Source organism: Gadus chalcogrammus, chromosome 1 (assembly GCF_026213295.1).
Source record: "Gadus chalcogrammus isolate NIFS_2021 chromosome 1, NIFS_Gcha_1.0, whole genome shotgun sequence".
Taxonomy (NCBI): domain Eukaryota; kingdom Metazoa; phylum Chordata; class Actinopteri; order Gadiformes; family Gadidae; genus Gadus; species Gadus chalcogrammus.
Genome location: NC_079412.1, coordinates 24523578 through 24528186, shown reverse-complemented (window position 1 = coordinate 24528186; position 4609 = coordinate 24523578).

Below are 4609 nucleotides of genomic sequence, written 5' to 3'. Positions count from 1 at the left end.
CACACACACACGCACCCACAGAGACACTCACATACTGACATATGTGTACACTGCAAACACATATGCATATTACAGACACACATTCACACACGCTAACACACAACATGCAAATAAACACACACACACACACACACCAAAAAATACATTCCCGTGCCAATTTGCACACAGACAGACACACAGATACACACACACACATGCATTCAAAGGCACAAGTAAACACAAAAACACATAAAAAACACAGAAACAAATCTGACACATAAAAGTGCATAATCGCCCCGATAAATCCATTATTAAATAGCATTACTTTCGGGAACTGTTCTAAATATGAATGAGTTTGTTAGTGAACATTTTTCCAATCCTCTGAAGAGTCCGCGAGGCATCTGCAACCACGGCAACGGCTGGCGTCAGAGACCCCTGTATACATCCTGTGATGACATCAAACCAGCCACTTTTCGTCCTCTCCTCATCCCTAGCTTTTCCCGTCGCGCCGACGCCGACGACGTCAACGAGTTAGCATAATGTTAGCATAGCGTTAGCCGCGCGCCGCTCCATATATCAGGTGGTGCTCTGTGACATCCTGTGCTCCGCCGATGGCCAGAAGGCCAGCGCTTGCCCTTTGCAGCGTCACATTAGAGCCGCGCTAATTTGCAGGCAATTAAGCCGAGCTATGTGGAAGCTAGCCTGTGGCGACAGGGAGAGGAGGGTCATGGGTCAATGGCTTGGCGAGGGCTGGCAGACACGCCAGCGCTCGCAAGGGCAGAGTGTAGCGTTTTGGAGATGGGGAATGGTAGAGGATATGTCACCTCATAACGTCGCTACTGCTACTACTACTACTTCTACTACTGCTACTGCTACTGCTGCTACTACTACTACTACTGCTACTACTACTTCTACTATTACTTGGGGCATCTGTGGCCTACTGGTTAAGGAGTTGGACCGGTAACCGGAGGTCGGCTGGCTTGAATCGCGACAAAAATGTGGACGGGTAGTAGTAGCAGTTGCTGTGCCTCACTCTCCTGCCTCCTCATCCACAGATGAGGTGCCCTCGAGTAAGGCACCTGAAGACCCCCACCTGCTCCCCGGGCGCTGCACTGCGGCTGAGCACAGCTCCGGGTGTGCAAAACGTACCCCCGGATGGGTCGAAAGCAGAGAAAGAATCGCCCCCAAAAGAGGACAATAAGGGATGACTTAACTTACTGCTACTAGTAGCCCTGCTACTACTGCTGCTACGATCCGCTACCACTGCTACTACTACCACTACTGCTTGTACTACTACGTCTCTCACAAATAATAATCCATCAACTAATTCATTTATATACACATATAGCTAGGTATTTTGTGTTTGTATTTATACATAAATATAATTTATTCAGTATATATATTAAGCTAGGAGTAAGCTAGGAGTTTCAAACTCCGAGCTAACTCAAGGACTGAAAAATTCATTCTATTCTTAGTCACCTCTGTTTCCCAGGCAGTAAACACCACTTACTTTCTGCAGCCTACAAGGCCAATGGTATTTTTTCTTCCACCCTGCACCAAATGCTTTACATATTTTGGCTTTCACTCTATTTTTCTCTTCTACTACCATGACCTCATAATTTTTGTGTAACGAGTGAGGAAGAAAAGAAGCACGGAGGAAGAAGAAAAGGGGTCTTGTGTGTGCTCATGGTGATGACGGTGTTTTGAGGGGCGCCGCGGTGGTTAAAGCGGAGGAACACGTGGGTGTGAGAGGGCTGAGGGGGCCTGGGAAACCAGGGGCCGCAGGTCAGAGCGGCAGGTGAAACAATGGCTAGCATTGTGCTCAGGCCCCATCACATCAAAGAGCCGCCGCAGCAACTAGCTATCTGAATCCCAGTCTGTGGTTAAACGGGTTTTAATTCACTTCACTTCAAAAACAATGGAATGGGTCTGCGTTGCTGCTGTGGTGAAAGTACACTCATGTACAGTTGTATTCTGGCATTTAATTGACATGATCACTAATGGTTTGTTTACTATTTTTTAATGACTATATATCTTTCCCTCATTCGATGTCTTTATTGTGCTATAATCAACCATTAGGGAATGCATCCAGGAGTGTGGACATTAATATTAGGGCTGTCTCAGTGTTTCAATGGATGCGGGCTCAAACAATAAATTGTCAAAAAAACAGGTGAATCAAATCACCCTATCTCAGTGATATCTTTGTACTGGGGATACCTCACTCCAATACCCCGTTTTATCCATAAACCCGCATAGATGTCCATCCACCACATGGGGAAAAGTATGCTTTAAAAAGGAGGGAAATAAAACACTTGTATTGTAGAGCAAAAACTCAAGACTGAGTCCTCAAGGTTAACCATGCCTAGGTGAGAATACATGGTCTCAACAGGACCAGGTGAGACTACATGGTCTCAACAGGACCGGGACCAGGTGAGACTACATGGTCTCAACAGGACCAGGTGAGACTACATGGTCTCAACAGGACCAGGACCAGGTGAGACTACATGGTCTCAACAGGACCGGGACCAGGTGAGACTACATGGTCTCAACAGGACCAGGACCAGGTGAGACTACATGGTCTCAACAGGACCAGGACCAGGTGAGACTACATGGTCTCAACAGGACCAGGTGAGACAACATGGTCTCAACAGGACCAGGACCAGGTGAGACTACATGGTCTCAACAGGACCGGGACCAGGTGAGACTACATGGTCTCAACAGGACCGGGACCAGGTGAGACTATACTCAGTTAGCTTTCAATAGGTGTTGATATTGGGCAATAGGACCAGGTCCAAGTGAGACTCATCACCGATCAAGAGTCATCGATGGTAGTCTCTCCATTGCGAGGCTGTAAGGGGTTGATGTACGCAGCACAGTGGTGTAGGACCGCCCCGGTTCAGTAGGATGAAACCTCACTAGGTACCTAGATTTGCCGTCGTTTCAAGGAATCCACTGATGGCTTCTTGGTTGATATCCCATAAGGCCGTGCAGGACATCAGTTGTCCATCTTTTTAAGTAAACACACGTACAGCGTTATTAGATACATTCGCCGTTTCTAACAATAATAAATCATTTCTGACGCGTCCGACATGCTAGCCTGAGTCGCGCGGCGACTCCTCCGACTGCGTCCGCTACTTCCTCCGCTAGAGAAACCCACCCAGCCACTAGTCATGACCCCTCGCGCCGAGAGCCCTCTCTCCTATGGAGTCGCCACGGTGACGGCGTTCCCACGACCTTGACGAGCCCGCTGATTATTAAGGCGGGATGGACGGCCGCGGCTAATGGGCACAGGAGTGCCCGACGTGCTTTGTTTGTGTGTGTGTGTGTGTGTGTGTGTGTGTGTGTGTGTGTGTGTGTGTGTGTGTGTGTGTGTGTGTGTGTGTGTGTGTGTGTGTGTGTGTGTGTGTGTGTGCGTGCGTGATTGAGTGTCCGTGACAAAAGTCTGCCAGTGTGTGAGGGGGAGTGAGTGAGTTAGTGTATATTGTGTATTGTTTATGAGTGTGGTGTGGTGTGTGTGTGTGGTATGTGTGTGTGCATGTGTTTCTGAACATCTGTGTGTGTACGTATGTGTGTGGTGTGCGTGCGTGGGTGCGTGTGTTTGTGTGTTTTGTGTGTCTGAGAGTGTGTGTGTGTGTATGCGTGTCCTGATTTAATCAATGTACGTGTGAGCGGGTGCTGAATGTAGCGTGTGTATAGGTGTGTATCACTTATGAATATGGCTGTGTCTGTGTGTGTGTGTGTGTGTGTGTGTGTGTGTGTGTGTGTTGTCCTGGTTTCAACCCTACCGTTGCTGCACTCTCACATTATCATACAGAGCAGACAGAGTGCGTGTGTAGGATAGTAATACTCTCCTTTCCTCTCCCCTCCTCTCCTCCCCTCTCCTCCCTCTCTGTCTCCCTCTCCTCTCCTTTTCCTTTCCTATCCCCTCCTCTCCTTCTCTGTGTCCCCTCCTCTCCTCTCATCTCCTTTCCTCCCTCTACATCTCTCTCTCTCTCTCTCTCTCTATCTCCTCTCTCAGACTCCTCTCCCTTGCCTCTCCCCTCCTCTCCTTCAATGTGTCCTCTCCTTACCGCCTCACCTCCTTCTCCTCTCCTCCCTCTCCGTCTCCTCTACCTCTCTCTTCTCTTCTACCATTCCTCATTCCTCCTCTCCTCCCATCTCCTACTCTCCTACTCTCACTCTCTCTGTCCCTCTCCTCCCCCCCCTCTCCCTCTGCAATTTCACCTCTCTCATCCCCGCCCTCTTTCTCTCTTTCTTTCACTCTCCCTCTATCTCTTTTTCCCACTCTGTCACTGTATCACTGTGTCTCTCCCTTCATCTCTCCGTCCCTCTCCGTCCCTCTGTCTCTCTCTCTCTCTCTCTCTCTCTCTCTCTCTCTCTCACCCTCACCCTCACTCTCTCACCAGTCCACTCGCCTGCTGAGCAGTCGATATGCAATCTGTAGACTGCGCACGTACGTAAGTGGAAGTCTATCTGTGTGTGTGTTCAGCTGTTTGTGTGTGTGTATGTCTGTGTCAAAGGGTGTGTATACTCAAATGGAATATAGGTTGAAGGGGTTATGTCCAAGTGTGTGTGTGTGTGTGTGTGTGTGTGTGTGTGTGTGTGTGTGTGTGTGTGTGTGTGTGTGTGT